At 44.0% G+C, this 17,641-nt stretch overlaps 1 long non-coding RNA gene across 2 annotated transcripts; it reads right to left on the bottom strand.

Moving 5' to 3' along the window:
* Positions 1-463: 463 nt before the first annotated feature.
* On the bottom strand, positions 464-17,287 carry LOC146059004 (uncharacterized). Of its 2 annotated transcripts, none has more exons than XR_014470091.1 (3): positions 17,148-17,287; positions 3,426-3,540; positions 464-1,067 (listed from the first exon to the last, which is right to left on the bottom strand). It is a non-coding gene; the product is annotated as an uncharacterized LOC146059004 (long non-coding RNA). The 2 variants fall into 2 exon arrangements; XR_014470092.1 differs by lacking the exon at positions 17,148-17,287 and adding an exon at positions 13,884-13,951.
* Positions 17,288-17,641: the final 354 nt, after the last annotated feature.

Below are 17,641 nucleotides of genomic sequence, written 5' to 3'. Positions count from 1 at the left end.
AATTAAAAGGAAGTTGAAATAATGATGGAAACATAAAGTAGACATATGGTCTATGTTAGTTATTAACTATTTTGAGTGGTATGATTATTTGTCTCACAAGCAGAAAATTTAACATTTTGCAAATTGCTAAATTTTCAATTTTTTTACGACATTTTGGTATTTTTCACAAAAAAACACAGACTGTATCGACCCAAATTTACCACTAATTTGAAGTACAATGTGTCACGAGAAAACAATCTCAAAATCACTGGGATAAGTAAAAGCAAAAAAAAGTTATCCCCACTTAAGTGATACATGTCAGATTTGAAAAAAAGGGCTCTGTCAGGAAGGCAAAAACTGGCTGTGTCAGGAAGGGGTTAGCATATAAAAAACATAACTATACAAAAAGAAATTGTCGAAAACCATATATAATATATGTTACTATATTTTTTATTATGTTTATATAACTACATATTGTATTGAATAACAGAATAACTGTTTATACTTTACATGTTTACTTATGTTCTCAAATCATAACTAATATAGGGTACACACCAGAATGATCATGATCGTGGGCAGATTGTGATACGATCATACCATGGTGGCACGATCGGTTGGAGCACACAATCTGCATACGATCTGATCACGATCTGTACCCAGTTGAAGGAATTGTATTCAAATCCTGTCTGCAGCAGGTAGGATCTGCATAAAGACCAAATGACCAGCGGGACCAGCGGGACCTAAAACATGCCAAAATATGCCCAATTTACATACAATCGGTTGAGATTTTATCGAAATCGGGGAAATTGAGGCCAAAGTATTCTGGTGTGTACCCAGCGTAAGTGTCTGGAGTAATGTTACAAATTTGTGTTCATGTGCGGTGGGGCCAAACCATCAAAACCTATTCAGCACCTAAAGTACTTTGACAATTTAAGATCTTCTGCTTTTTTTTATTTCTGTTGTTTTTCTATGTGCGTTGGTGTCTTCTGTGGCCACTGTTTTTTTTTTTGTCAAAACAGTTGATAGCTTTTATTACTTTAGCCGCTTCAGCATTAGCACAGACCATTCTATTATCTTTGATTGTGACCCTAGAAGAAAAAAGACTGATTACTATTTGTGTGCAGTAAGTAACATGTTCTGAAAGTATAACATTAAATGAGGACATGTATTTTATTAGGGGTTCGGTATATGTCCACTGTCAGAATGTTGACAATGTAATGCCGACCAGAAAATGTTGGCATGTTAGAAATTTTATTTAAAGCATTTTAACCATGTAGCCAATATACCCTAATCTGTATCTTCTTGGCCAATGCTTTCAAACATTTCCCATGGTACTCTAGGTGGGCGATTCATTTGTTTATCGTGACCTACAGTATCTCCTATCTAAAGTGTTGGGAGATCAGGATAGGGGAAGGTTATATTTCATAGTTTGTCGCCTTAACACAGGCTGGGTTTTTCTGCATAAAATGGGTAATCCAGACCATGGTGCTGTGCATTGCCTGAGAAGTGTGGTTTGGGTGCACATTTCAGCTCACAAGCATAGGGGGGTTTAGGGAACCACAAGCTGAAATTTGTCTCCCAGTAGGAGCCTCTGTTTGGTGCCACCCAGTAGCAGCCTTGGCAAGAAACAATTGAATAATTCCCACAATGGATTGCGCTGGGATTGGAGAGCTTCCTGGTGCCACTGGTGTTGGGGCCCAGCAAGGTCTCGTGAGATCTCCCACGGTAACTGAGCTGCTGGGATTGCCAGCATCACCTAGGCAGGGACGCCAAGAAGACTAGGGCGGATGGAACCCTAGGCAGGGACACAGAGAAGACCAGGCCCTGCAGTTTTCCCAGGTAAAGAACATTGCCAGGGCTGTCATCGGAAATTGCCGTGCCCTGGACAAGCAATTTAGAAAGACCCCCCTCTTGGGATGGATCAGCGCCGTCAGCTGATTTTAGCTGGAGGACCAGGTAGCATCCAGCAATAACGGCATTTCACATATGAAGCCAGCTACATGCCAATCGGAGCTCATGAGCCGACAGTTGGCTGCTGGTCTGCGAGTTCTTATTGGATACTGACTGTCTCTATATTTGAAACACCACTAATGCTGTCACTACACCCGTCACCCAGTGCTCCAGCTGTATTTTTTGCTCCCAGAGTTTCATTACACCTAACTATACTTCCCATTGTGTTAACACAGTGGTAGCCAACCCTAGCCCTCGAGAGCTACCAACAGTGCACATTTTCCAGACAACCTAGCTGCTGCACAGCTGCAATCATTAATCACTGACACATTTTAAAAGATATACAGATGGAGCTAATTAGCTCACTTCTGATTCTGTGAGGAGACCTGTGAAACATGCACTGTTGGTAGCTCTCGAGGACTAGGGTTGGCTACCCCAGTGTTAACATTTAGAAATCCCAGAGCTATAGCCCTTTACTAACATAAGGAAAACGGGTTCCCTAAGTGGGTTTGACTTATTAGCGGTCTTTTTCCATGTCCTGCACCATATCCCCTTGTGGAGAGCTAAAATGTAAATGGTATGAAGAATACTGTATGTGGTGCCTTAGGAGAGTTTATGCCAGTCCTCGAGAGCTACTAACAGTTCACGTTTTCCAGCTCACCTCACATGTACACGGTTGAACTCATTACTGACTGACATTTTAAAAGATCCACAGGTGGAGCGAAATACTTCACTTGTGATTCTGTGAGGAAACATGGAAAACAGTAACTGTTGGTAGCTCTCGAAGATTGGAGCGATCCCTAGTTTTGGCTAAAATATCTGAGCTGCATATATAAATCATGCAAAATACAATGATTGTGATGCAATTTAAAATTATTTTTTAACCTTCACTTTCTCTACACTGGTATTGTAGTGAGCTCCTCTCCTCCTGTGATAATCTCTGCCTATACATACTGCAGATAGATAGTAAAGCAGGTTCTTCATTGAAGGAATGTAGAACTCTTTAATGCTGTGTACACACGGGGGCGATTTTGGCTATTATCGCGGGCAATATGGTCGCTGAGCGACCATATTGCCCACAATGGGAGTGTGCACCGGCGATATATCGCCGGGTGCGAGCTCCCGTTTTCTCCCCCGTAGTGATCGCCGGTCTCAGGAACATACTCCTGCGACCAGCTGATTTCCACTGCCGGGCTCCCCCGGCATTTTTTTTTCATCATTCGCTGATGCAAACGGGACACTGAGCGATATATCGCTCAGCGATATATCCCCTCCATGTGTACGGGGCTTAACTCAGATACCATTTCTAGTTGTTCTTGGGGGGGAAGAATGAATCCAGGCTTGGATATATAATTGAAAGAGTCTCCCCTGGAACCGATATCACTATGGAGCTTGATCATTGGAAGTACTAGGACCAAAATATTAGTGTAGTATTAAAAGGTCTTAGCAGAAAAATGAATCAGTGAAGCTGAGAATTATTTTAAAGAAATACTTACAAATAGGTCTTGTTTTTGCATGTGGGGGAACTCATTTCATGTTTAACAATGTTTTGGCATTTCAGATGTGGTGACATAGATGGTCCACAACATGTTCCCACATAACTTTTATCAACTGAAATAAAACAACAATACAATTGGAATGATTAATAATACATTTGTTCTTTTTATCATGGCATTTTGACATTCTCACCCAAAGCGCCATCTCTATACATCATTTATACTCTGGTTTATTGAACTTTTTGTTATTCTTTTTTTCATGCATTTTATTTTACATGTTGACTGGACAGACCTTCCCATCTGTCTGCTTGCTCCTTTTGAAAATGAGCTCCCATAAGCATGGCCCTCTCCCCTCATGCGTTTCTCCTTCACTTACTTAGACCATCCTCTACTGCTCCATACTTCCTACAACTGCTCCTAACCCTCCTTTCTGCTACCCTGATGCTTATTTTAGTGTAATTTCCCCTGAATCAGCAACATTTATATAACATGTACATGTCCTGCATCGTCTTTTCTGTACAGCGACATACACAACACCCTTTGTTTCGAAGCGCTCAAACGAGATCATTTAGAAATTAAACACGTATCGATCCGTTTGTAGGCCCCCAGTGGCGGAGATGCACAGTCCCACGTGTCACCATCGCCAGGCTAGATTTATACTGCATGCAGTATAAATCTAGTAATCGCCACTGTTCTCTCACCAGATAACACTGGCCAAGCCAGATTGCTTAGCACACATATTATTAAGACTATATTTTTAAGACTTGTATGTGAATATCAGGTGATAGCTGCATGCAAATAGCGTACCTCCCAAAAGTCCTATGATCGGTACTTGCTGTACCGGAGATGCAGCCATGGCAAAATGGGTTGGCTGCAGGTGGAGAGAATGGAGCACTAGTAGAGGGGGCATCGTCGACCACTGGTTTGCTTCATTTTGGGGTCATGCCTAGCGCTCCCTTACCAGCTGGGCATCCCCTGGCTCCCTCCACGCACTGAATTCAGCTCCCCCACCTTGCCACCCTGCCCACGGTTCACAGTGTCTGCAAGGGACAGTGGGACAGTCTGCAATGCCAATTAGAGGGACTGTCCTGCTGTAATTGGGACAGTTGGGAGGTATTAGAGAGCTTGATATAGTGGGTGTGTCCTGCACTCTCATCTCATAATTATTACAGCTACTGGCAGTGGCGGATTCAGGGGGGGGGGGGGGGCACGTGCCCCCCCTGTCATTTCACGTTTTTTCCCCATAGGATAATATGGGACCCGTCAATTCCGACCCCCACCCGGTTCCAATGGCTGCCAGTTCCCGCCCTGGCATCACAGAAGCTTGTGGTTGATCTCATTCAATTCCAAATAGCTGGGCCTTCAATATGATACCCGGCCGTGCGCACCCACAACCCACACAACCTAATTACTATCTCACCTGTCCCCTCCCTTCCTTTCTCCTGTGCTCTCTGGAATGCTAGATCAGTCTGCAACAAGCTCCCAACTATCCACGACCTCTTTATCTCCCACTTTTTTAACCTTCTTGCCATCACTGAAACCTGGCTGTCCGCATCTGACACTACCTCCCCTGCTGCCCTCTCTTATGGAGGCCTCTCCTTCACACACTCGGTCAGACCGGATGGCCGCCAGGGTGGAGGAGTGGGCATCCTCCTCTCCCCCAACTGCACCTTCCGCGCCATCCCACCTGAGCCCTCCCTCACATTCTCCACCTTTGAGGTACACACTATCCGCCTCTTCTACCCCATTCACCTCCTTGTGGCTGTAATCTACCGCCCCCCTGGCCCCTGCTCCCCTTTCCTTGATAACTTTGCTGCGTGGCTTCCACACTTTCTTGCCTCTGACCTCCCCTCTATCATCCTCGGTGACTTTAACATTCCTATTGACATCAATAATGCTGCCTCCTCTAACCTTCTTGACCTTACCACCTCCTTTGGACTTTCTCAATGGACCTCCACCCCCACTCATAATCTCGGACACTCCCTTGATCTAGTCTTCACCCACCATTGTAATCTCTCTGATTTCTCTAATTCTTCCTTCCCACTCTCTGACCACAATCTGCTCTCTTTCACCCTCTCATCCTCCCCTCTCTCCTCATTGCCCAGACCCACAGTCACCAGACGTAATCTCGGATCTCTTGACCCCACTGTCCTGTCTTCCCTGGAGACTTTCCTCTCTCCTCTCTCAACCATGACTTGCCCCAACCAGGCTGCCTCTATCTATTACTCTTCTCTCACCTCTGCTCTCGACTCTGTAGCCCCCCTCCACACTGTTCCCCTTCGACGCTCTAAACCACAACCCTGGCACAACAAAATAACTAGATTCTTGCAAAAATGTGCACGTTCTGCTGAACGCCTCTGGAGGAAATCTCACTCTCTGGAAGACTTCCTCCATTTCAAGTTTATTCTCTCCTCCTACAGCGCTGCTCTCTCCTATACCAAACAATCTTTCTTCAAATCTCTCATCTCTTCCCATTCCTCCAATCCCGACGTCTCTTTGATACTTTCAACACTCTACTTCGCCCTGCACCACCCCTCCTCCCTTCATCCCTCACTGCCACTGACTTTGCCTCCTTCTTCCTCTCTAAAAATGAGGTAATCCGACATGATATCTCCTTCCATACCCCCTCTGCTGCCCACCCACCCCAATCATCCTCCCCTACCAACTACCCCACTCTGTCATCCTTCTGCCCTACTACAGCTGAGGAAGTCCGCTCCCTCATCTCATCCTCTCCCCCCTCTACCTGTCCCTTGGACCCTCTCCCCTCCCGTCTCCTCAGTTCCCTCTCCCCCACTGGCTGCTCCCACCTTGCTCACCTCTTTAACCTATCTCTTTCTACTGGCATCTTTCCCTCACCCTTCAAACACGCTCTGGTCTCGCCTATTCTTAAAAAACCTAACCTAGTCCCTTTATCTCCCACAAGCTACCGCCCTATCTCTCTTCTCCCATTTGCCTCTAAAATACTAGAACGGCTGGTTTACAGGCATCTCACCAGCTACCTGTCTGACCACTCCATCCTAGATCCCCTTCAATCTGGCTTTCGCCCACTTCACTCCACTGAGACTGCCCTAGTGAAAGTCACCAATGACCTGCTGTCAGCCAAATCCAAGGGTCACTTCTCCCTGCTTATCCTTTTGGACCTATCTGCTGCCTTTGACACTGTGGATCACCCTCTCCTCCTCCACACACTCCAAAACATTGGCCTCTCTGGCACAGTCTTCAACTGGTTTTCCTCTTACCTCTTCAACCGTTCCTTCTCAGTCTCTGCCTCTGGCTCTACCTCACCACCTTCTATCCTTCCTGTCGGGGTCCTCCCATTCTGTTCTCTCTGTACACCTCCTCTCTGGGTGCACTCATTAACTCCTTTGGCTTCCAATATCACCTCTATGCAGATGACACCCAAATCTACCTCTTCTCTCCTGATCTGTCCCCCACTGTTTTCTCTCAAGTTTCCAACTGCCTCGCTGCCATCTCTACCTGGATGTCTGAGCGATTTCTGAAGCTGAATATGGACAAAACCGAACTTATTATCTTTCCCCCACCCAGAGCTATGCCCCCTACTAATATCTCTATCACTGTTAACAAAACCATCATCTCCCCTGTTCCCCAACTCCGCTGCCTGGGTGTCACTCTTGACTCCTCCCTCTCCTTTGCACCCCACATCCAAGCCCTGGCCCATTCTTGCCGGTTCCAGTTACGCAACATTGCTTGCATCAGGCCCTTTCTCTCACAGAGTGCAACTAAGCTGATTATCCACTCATTAGTCATCTCACGGCTTGACTACTGTAATGCTCTTCTCACTGGCCTCGCTCAATCCCAACTAGCTCCTCTCCAATCTGTCCTCAATGCTGCAGCCAGGCTTATCTTCCTCTCCCGCCGCTCTAACTCTGCTACTCCCCTTCAACAAAATCTGCACTGGCTTCCATTCCCCTACAGAATCCTCTTCAAACACCTCACACTCACATACAGGGCCATCTCTAATTCCATTGCTCCATATATCTCTAACCTCATCTCCATTCATACACCCTCCCGCCCTCTACGGTCAGCTGACGACTGTCGTCTCTCCTCCACCCTGATCACTGCTTCCCATGCTAGAGTACAGGACTTTGCCCGTGCTGCACCCCTTCAGTGGAACGCACTCCCTCGCTCCATTAGACTCTCCCCGACCTTGCAAAGCTTCAAACGGGCACTGAAAACTCTATTCATCAAAGCGTACCCTTCCACTGCATAAACCAGCTGGTTCTCCGACCCCTTGCCTGTTTACATCCTGCTATCTAACCACCACCCCCTCGCTTGCACCTCTTGTAATCTGTCTGTCTCCCCTTCCTACTAGATTGTAAGCTCCTCCGAGTAGGGCCCTCTTCCCTCCTGTTGTCAAAGCCCACTTCTCTTCACATTTCACTCACAGCTCTCCTTTACTCCAACACTCAGTGACCATCTTCATACTCATCTCCATCATTGGCCTCAAGCCTCTAGTTGTATGTTGATTGGGTCCTCACTACTTACATTTAAGCTGTAATGTGTATTGAACTGTGGTGCTCTTTATTTGTACTGTATTTTTGTTATTTATTCAATGTTATGCCAAGTTTTGTCTCCCTGTATTGTTCCTTTGTACGGCGCTGCGAAACACTTGTGGCGCCTTATAAATAAAATTATAATAATAATAATATCGGTCAATCGGTTCCAGAGATATTGCGTGTAAACCGATTTTTTTATTTTTGAAATGTAATTTCATGGCTGTTCATGTTCTTTGAGGGCAGATTACTCTGGAACCAAACGTTCCAGTTTCACCGGACCAAAATCATTCAAAGCCCACTCAAAAGTTCTTCAATATGATACTCATGTAAATGGGTTAGTTGCTTCTGAAGATATAGCCGGTTAAATGAGATAACTGGTTAAAGGGGGGGGGGAGGGGTGGTTTTGTCTCCCCCTCACACCAGAAAATGCAGGGATTAGGCTGGTGTAAAGGGGGCCAATCTGGGAATGCATTTTCTGGTGTGAAAGGGGTATTATTTCAAATAGCTGGTACCTGCAGTGCTCTGAATACAGCCAGGCTCTGCCACTGTCAGTGGCTATCACTTCTGCCTGGCGGCGGCTGTCCCCCATTTACCGCGAGCATGTATTCCCCCTTGGCAATGAACATGTAATCCCACATGGCAACGAGCATGGAACCTCTGGCAATGAGCATGGAACCCTTGGCAATGAGCATGTAGATAAGCAGCACTTATGTAGCATAATTTTTAATAGGCATTATGGTGTTTGGCATAATACATAATGGACATAATGGCGTGTAACTTAACGTGTAATGGACATTATGGTGTAAATGTTTAATGCGTGCCTTTGGTGGATAATGTCTATAATATAATGTCTATAATAATGTGAATTTTGGCTTAATCTGTGTGGCATTATGTGAATTCTTGCTCAATCCGTGTGGCATTATGTGAATTTCGGCTCAATATATGTGGCATTATGTGAATTTTGGCTCAATCCGTGTGGCATTATGTGAATTTTGTCTCAATCCGTGTGGCATTATGTGAATTTTGGCTCAATCCATGTGGCATTATGTGAATTGTGGCTCAATCCATATGGCATTATGTGAATTTTGGCTCAATTCGTGTGGCAGTATGTGAATTTTGGCTCAATCCATGTTGCATTATGTGAATTTTGGCTCAATCCATGTGTGGCATTATGTGAATTCTGGCTCAATCCGTGTGGCATTATGTGAATTTCGGCTCAATATATGTGGCATTATGTGAATTTTGGCTCAATCCGTGTGGCATTATGTGAATTTTGTCTCAATCCGTGTGGCATTATGTGAATTTTGGCTCAATCCATGTGGCATTATGTGAATTGTGGCTCAATCCATATGGCATTATGTGAATTTTGGCTCAATTCGTGTTGCATTATGTGAATTTTGGCTCAATCCATGTTGCATTATGTGAATTTTGGCTCAATCAATTTGGCATTATGTGAATTTTGGCTCAATCCGTGTGTTATTATGTAAATTTTGGCTCAATCCATGTGGCATTATGTGAATTTTGTCTCAATGTGTGGCATTATGTGAATTTTGGCTCAATCCGTGTGGCATTATGTGAATTTTGGCTCAATCCATGTGGCATTATGTGAATTTTGACACAATCCATGTGGCATTATGTGAATTTTGGCTCAATCCATTTGGTATTATGTAAATTTTGGCTAAATCCGCATGTTATTATGCAAATTTTGGCTCAATCCGTGTGGCATTATGTGAATTTTGACACAATCCATGTGGCATTATTTGAATTTTGGCTCAATCCATGTGGAATTATGTGAATTTAGTTTCATTCCATTTGGCATCATGTGTAAGGGGGAAGTATAAAGGGGTCTAGTATTTTGTTGCATAATGTGTAGAAGTTGTATATGGTGTTGTAGACTACACTCAAGGACACACCTCTGTTAAATGTGCACACCCCTTTTCCTTCGCTTTTGTCGTCATGGTGGGCCTGCGTACTTTAAATGCCAACGCCTATTTTTAATCCCATTCCCACCCTCTCTCTGCCGCTCTCTTAGCAACCCACTTTTATCATGGTGCCCCCCCTGTCATTTTATCCTGGATCCGCCCCTGGCTACTGGGGTTCTCTTCAGGCATCTCCAAGGGGTATCACACATAAATGCTGTAGTCTTCTGCAGGAGAAAGAATGCACTCTTAAGATTGTACAACTGTGGAGAGTGCATTCTTTGTACTGCAGTAGACTACAGCATATATAGTATATTATCCATCCATCCATCCATAGATACATACTGCATGTTGTTGCAGCTAAAATGTTATATAAACATGTACAGTGCTACAGTAGGAATATTTATTGGCACACTGACTAGTAGAACACAACAGGAAGTGGGGTTTTATCATGTAGTATTTTTAGTTTGCTTTTGGTATGTTGGAATGAAGAACTGAAAAGTGAGTATCCAAAAAATTGTTGTCTCTCACTTTTGTGGCACTCTTATTATACTAATTTGATTATCATTTATGTTAAAGGTACCAGATTGGGGCAGATCAACCAAGTGTAGTAATGTGAATATGTATTTCAAATGTAGTAATAGTGACATTAGTCTGGGCATATACTAAGAGCTTTTTTCCAAAAACAAGATTAATCTACACTATAATATAGTGTCGCAATTGGGGCGCTATATGCAATTAAAGCAAAAAAGTGTATGTACACAACAACTGACCTCTCTCTGGACACTGGACACATGTAAAATATGCCCAAACGAGGAACAGAGGAAAATGCTAAATCAAAAGAAAAATTGGAAAACTGCACTATTTTTTATATATATCAGGCACCATGGAAGAACACACTTTCAAAAATAATTATTTTTATAATGATCAATAAGTATCATCATATTTATTAGAAAAACTGGTATAAAACTTTTTAGGTGGCCACCATACACAATTATCAGAAACACAATACTACAATGTGAATAGTATGCAATCAACTGAAAGTTTTTTCATGCAATATATCCTGGTGTATTCCACTTTAAAACATGCTTATTGTGCACCTTGGATTCAAAGGATATTATATTTCATTAAAATCAATGGTAGTTAAATGAATATAGTCCTGTTTCCATTGGCTTATTAACAGTTTCCACTTGTAGCCAGTGGATATATATTGTATCACTGTTTTTAGGGATCAGGGAAATATACAGATGTACGTGGATGTGTGGTGACCGCGTCTCTCACCTGCGCCTCCGTGCGCTGGGAAGTGACCTCTCAAGCTGGTTTCACATTGCAAAAACCTGCTTTCAACTCGTTTTTGTAAACGTTTTTTGAAATGGGTCAAAAGCCAGGTAAACCCCTTTCATACTGCATGTTGTAAAGGTACATTGCAGTTTCAATACCATTTTTATACCTTCAGATTCAACCCATTTCACCCATAGAAAGCCATACATTGTCATTTTTAAAGTTTTTTTCCTGCTTGCGGGCGGGGATAATGTGTGGTTATCATTTGTAGCAAATACCGTTTCTGAGCTGTTCAGACTGCAGGGAAAACTGCTCAGAAACATGTAGGATCCTGCTTTTAACACGTTCCAAAATACCGGTATTTTGTAACCGGTAAATTGATTGTGGAGCTTTCATATTGCAGCTGGTACCGTTTTAAAGCAGTTAAAAATCGGCAATATGCTGTGTTAAAACTGCAATGTGAAAGGGGCTTCACATTACACCGCGCACCCACACCTGGTTGCCATGAAGTGCCTGAGCCAAGATCTACTACTACTCAGCACTGCCTGAAAAAAAAAAAAAATATCATGAGCAATATAAACCTGAATTCCAAAGATTTGAGTCTCCAAACCCAGGATTTCACAATCTCTTTTTTGAAATCACAATTTTTGCCCTAAATCCTGGGATCTCGCTGATCCCGATCCCAGGATTGGTATTCCTACTTTTAATCAATGACCTATAAGTATATTTAAAGAGAGTAATTAAAGGCGTATTTTTTCATATTTTTTGCTACTTTATACAATGTGATTGTTATAATATATTTACAACTGACATCCAACTTTGCCAAGCACTAGGAATAAAATGTGCTTTAGCAAACTGAAAATATATAAATTAATCCACATGCTTATAATTATGTGATATATCTTTAAAAAGTATTAATAAAATAGCATATCCTCCAACACGACCCATTTTATTAGGTACAAAACATATTACTATGTGACTGGATTTCCCTGCCATTGACATTTGCCAAGGTGGGGCTGCAGCACATTCCAAAATTCCAATAGAGAAGCCACACAACTGCCATCCCAAACTCTGCTAAACAGCACCGGCCAAGACTCACAATGGGATGTGCACAGGAGCGCGCATTGCATCGCACCACCCCGTTGTGCTGTGTATGGGCACCTTTACCAGGTCATCCTTGTAATAAGCGCACATATGAATTACACAGGTTCTTGACTGCTCATCAAATGGAATGACAGTTGGTATGAACTCTGACACCTTCCAACCATATCAACTGTAATTACATGCAATGAGCAGTCAAGAACCTGTGTAATGCATATGTGCGCTTATTAACCCCTTCAGTGGTGGGTTTTTATTACCATGTCGCCCCTCCCAGGGCAGGTTTTTAAATGATGAATTGGTCATGAAAACTCATCTTACAAAAATTTATGTAAAATACAATAAGTAGTTTTCAGACTATTTCAGACTATTTTGCCTCAGCAAACATTTTATTTGTTTGCTTCTGCTTATTTGTTTTTTTTATTTGTTTAATTTATTTTTGCTATTATTCAGCTGGATACTTTGAATTGCAATGGATTCTTTGTATTGCACACACTGCTGGCTGTGGTAATGATACATTTAGCTACTTTGTACTGATACTTTCAGCTAGAATAATGGTGCAGACTGAGCAATACTGTTGAAAGCCATAAGATGGCACAATAAGCTCATTTATGAGGTCTCCTGACAACGGTCAGGAGATTAGTACAAAGAACAGCACGGAGATCTTCTGGGTTTGCCACCTTGAACATTATTGCTCAGACCGAAAATTTCATGTGAGTACCACTGAATTGGTTAAAGGGATGATCTGGCAACCCTGTGCATTATCACCTTTGATTTCATCTCTTCTCCAGGCTTAATATATCTGCTCCTTTTTACCTAGTGCTGTGATTCTCGGACTAAGGGAAATATTTAATCTCCGGTGAGAACCTCTTCAATGCTGTCTTCCCCGACAGCATTGAGCAGGGTATCTCAGCAGAACGAGCCCGACATTACTAGCTGTCGGGCTCGTTCTGCCGAGAACAGCCGGGAAGTGACGAGCTGCCGGCTGCAGCAGCAGAACGAGCCCTACATTACTAGCTGTCGGGCTCGTTCTGCCGAGAACAGCCGGGAAGTGACGAGCTGCCGGCTGCAGCTCGCCTCTTCCTGGCCGCAAATTCGCGGCCACGCCCCCTTCTCACTCCCCGGCAGGCGTTATTCAATGTCCCGCCTGCCGGGGAGCGAGAAGGGGGCGTGGCTGCAAGCTGACCTAGAACGGGACTGGGTCACGGCGATCGAGCAAGCTCGACTGCCGTGACCCTCACATTGAATATCCCCCTTAGTCCTCAGGACCCACACACATTTTTCATGTCACCTGTGTATCACCAGCTGACCTGAAAAACATGAACTGTGTGGGGTCCTGAAGACTGAATTTGAGAACCTGTAACCTAGTGAAATGGGTCATATTGGAGGCTATGAAATAGCCTTAAAAATAGATAATACAGTGTATTAATCCTACATGCATCAGAGAACATTCCAAAATAAATATAAAAAAAATCTTAATAATATAACAGAATTTAAAAGATTAATATTATTAATAACAATAGTAATAATAATAATAATTATTATTATTACCATTAATGTAGAACCAGCATACTCTGTAGTTTATTTTCTAACACACATAATGATTATAAAAGGATACATGATTACTATAGAGAAACACTTACATATACTGGTTCCGCCTAGTACCACCACCTCTAGTGCCACAACCAGAACAGCAAGGCACAAAGCTCTCATGATGAATACTGCAGTGATCTGGTAGGTGCTTTAAATCACATTTTATACTTTTCCTAAAGCTGTGGGATGTGTTTAAAACATGTCATAATTACTTAAATAAACAATTACACCCCTAATGCAGGGGAGGATGTGAGGAAGCATCCTACTGAACTATGATTAACTGTGGAATACCCATATGTAGGTTGTGTTATAATGACCAACAAGTGGACACAACAGGAATAGGCTAAAATGTGGGTTTCTTAGGTTAAAAAGATTCATTTCTTGCCATACAGAAAAATATTCCAGGTTAAATAGTAACTGTGATATATGTACCCAACATATAACATAGGAACTACAAACAAGTATATTTCATAGTTGCCTACCCTCCTGCATTCTGCAGGAGACTCCCTGAAATAGCAGCAATCTCCCTCTCTCCCTCATTAGTCAAGCAAGCTCCCTCATTTCACCTTGTCCACATTACACTGTTACATTTTTGGGAAAAAACGGAATTTAGAGATAGATACATTTACATCGAATCATCAGCACCATTTCCCAGCACTTTAGCAAGTATAGTATCACTTACTAACCACTTTGGGGCTCATCCCTATAGATTGTAAGCTTGCGAGCAGGGCCCTCCTACATTTTGACTGTCTGTAAATACCCTGTTTTGTTGTATCACTGTCCCCTTTGTAAAGCGCAACGGACTATGCTGCGCTATATAAGAAACTGTTAATAAATAAATAAATAAATCTACATTTGGATATAAGTCATTTAAAATTAAACACCCACGCTTCTAGGTGCCACGTTCACAATCTCTTTTCACAATCTCTCCATATATGGAACTAGACACGCCCTTTGGGTGGAGCATGACATGCCCCCTCAATGGTGCGCTAGTTTTCAAAAGTAGGCAAGTATGGTATATTTATATTAGAGTTATATGGTTATTTAGATTCAAATATTTATTATACAGTAGGTTGTATTCATAACTAACAGATGCACAAGGCTTCTCTTGTTCCATGTGTTAGCAGTAATAAGCCAAGGTGCAGAGCCAGCCCTGGCCAATTTGATGACCTAGGCAAGATTTGGGCTGGTGCCATCTAGCAATGCTGCTTTTGTTGGCATAGACTGATTTACTCACACAGTCAGGATCATAATGCAAACTGTTAATCAGAATTAGATAACCCATCCCAGCAGGCCAATTTGCCTTATACACAGTGTGCCACACAGTACTACCCCTTATACACAATATGCCACACAGTAACATTTACAAAAAAAGCACTTGTCCTGCTTCAAGATCAGACTTAAGCAGTGGAGGGGGGAAGTAAGGCAATATAATTCAACTATTACAATACATTAAATATTAATAAATTATTGTTTGTTCTAATATCTTTATTATAATACCCCTCCTCCTCCCCCCATGCCTAATGCTGATCAAGCAGTCCTGTAGTGGTTTATGTTTATGTGTATTGTGTAATTTGTGACTAGGCACTGTACCCCTGCAGACCCAGCACCCAGGGAGGCACTACCCCCCACCCACAAACCCTTCACCCAGATGAGAGTCCTACACACAGCTCCAGCACCCGGGGGAAGCACCCCAACCACAAGATCCAGCACCAAGGGTAGCGCCCCCATACCATCACCAGCACAAAAAGATCCAGCCCATAGAGGAGCATCTCTCACACAAAGCTGCAGCACTCTGGGGAGCACTTGCTCCTTCTACACATATCCAGCACCCAGATTAGACCCCCACTGATCCAACACTCAGAAGAGCACACCCCAGACCCAGCACCTAGGAGCACACATAAGACCCAGAACCCAAGTGAGCACTAAACAGATCCAGCACCCAGAGTAGACCCCTACAAACCCAGCACCCAGGAGAGAACACCTCTGACCGAGCACCCAGGAAAGCGCACCCTTGTCCCAGATCCCAGGTGAACACTTCCCCACACACAGACCCAATACCTATGAGAGCACCCCCTCCAGTTCCAGCACTAAAGAAAGCACCCACCAGACAGGATACAGCACCCCTCTACCCAGGGGCTGGCTAGCAACTTTTAGCCTGGGGGGCAAGTCCAGAGCACTGGCCCATAAGTAACAGCTCATCATTAAATTTGGGTAAAAATATGTATTAATAAAAAAAAAAAAACAATAATAGGACACCACAGGTTACTTATAATAATAACAGGACAACATAGGCTGCTCCCTCTGTATAATAATAGTACCCCCACAGGCTGCTACTCCTGTATAATAAAAGTACACCACAGGCTGCTCCCCCTGTATAATAGGGCACAACAGGCTGCTCCCCCTTTCTTATAATCATAACTGGACCCCACAGGCTTCTCCCCCTGTATAATAACAGGACCCCACAGGCTTCTCCAGCTGTATAATAATAACAGGACCCCACAGGCTGCTCCCCCTGTATAATAATAACGGGACCCCCACAGGCTTCTCCCCCTGTATAATAATAACGGGACCCCCACAGGCTGCTCCCCCTGTTTAATAAAATTACATCACAGGCTGCTCCCCCTTTATAATAACAGGACACAACAGGCTGATCCCCCTGTATAACATGACCCCACAGGCTGCTCCCCCTGTATTATTATAATAATAATAATAATAATAATAATAATAACAACAATAACGGGACCCCCACAGGCTGCTTCCCCTGTATATAAAGGGACCCCCACAGGCTGCTCCCCCTGTATTAAAATAACGGGACCCCCACAGGTTGCTCCCCCTGTATAATAACAGGGCCCCCACAAGCTGCTCCCCCCGTATAATAATAACAGGGCCCCCACAGGCTGCTCCCCCTGTGTAATAATAACAGGACCCCCACAGGCTGCTCCCCCTGTATAATAAAAATACATCACAGGCTGCTCCCCCTTTATAATAATAGGACACTACAGGCTGCTCCCCCTGTATAACATGACCCCAAAGGCTGCTCCCCCTGTATAATATTAATAATAATAATAATAATAACAGGACCCCCACAGGCTGCTCCACTTGTATAATAATAATGGGACCCCCACAGGCTGCTCCCCCTGTATAATAATAATAATGGGACCCCCACAGGCTGCTCCCACTTATAATATTAACTGGACCCCCACAGGCTGCTCCCCCTTAAAATAATAACTGGACCCCCACAGGCTGCTCCCCCCTGTATAATAACTGAACCTTACAGGCTGCTCAGCCTGTACAGTCCCACTCCCTCTTACCTTGATGCCAGACAGTGAGGCAGGCTGCAGCATAGGGAAGAAAGTGTAACGCACAGGCAGGAAGTAGGTGGAACATACAGAGTCTCTGTAGTGGCCTCCTGCACTAGACATGTCCTCAGTGCAGGAGGCCGGCGGCCATGTTTATGGAGACCACTTGGAAACTGGTCAGTCTGGCTGCAGCAGCAGCCTCAGAACAATGGCGGCCCGGAAAACGATTCAGCGGCCCGGGGGGGCACATGGCACCCTGCCCCCCAGCCCAGCCCGCCCCTGCCTCTACCCCCCGCACCTTCCTGTCCTTGCACATATCCCCATTTCCCTGCAGGTACTCAGGACAGTGGCAGCTTACCTTAGCCCCTGGTGGGAGTGCAGGTGCTGGAGGTGCTTGACAAGAGACTTCCAGTGCTGCTCCCTCTGCTCACCACACCGAGTGGTGTTCCCACGGTGCCGCATTCACAATCCTGGAGGTACTGATGCTGCCTCTGCGTAACCGTCCT

The sequence above is a fragment of the Crinia signifera genome, chromosome 2 (assembly GCF_055691185.1).
Source record: "Crinia signifera chromosome 2, ASM5569118v1, whole genome shotgun sequence".
Classification (NCBI taxonomy): domain Eukaryota; kingdom Metazoa; phylum Chordata; class Amphibia; order Anura; family Myobatrachidae; genus Crinia; species Crinia signifera.
Note: the sequence above shows the minus strand (reverse complement) of the source record. Positions and strands in the feature narration are given on the sequence as shown.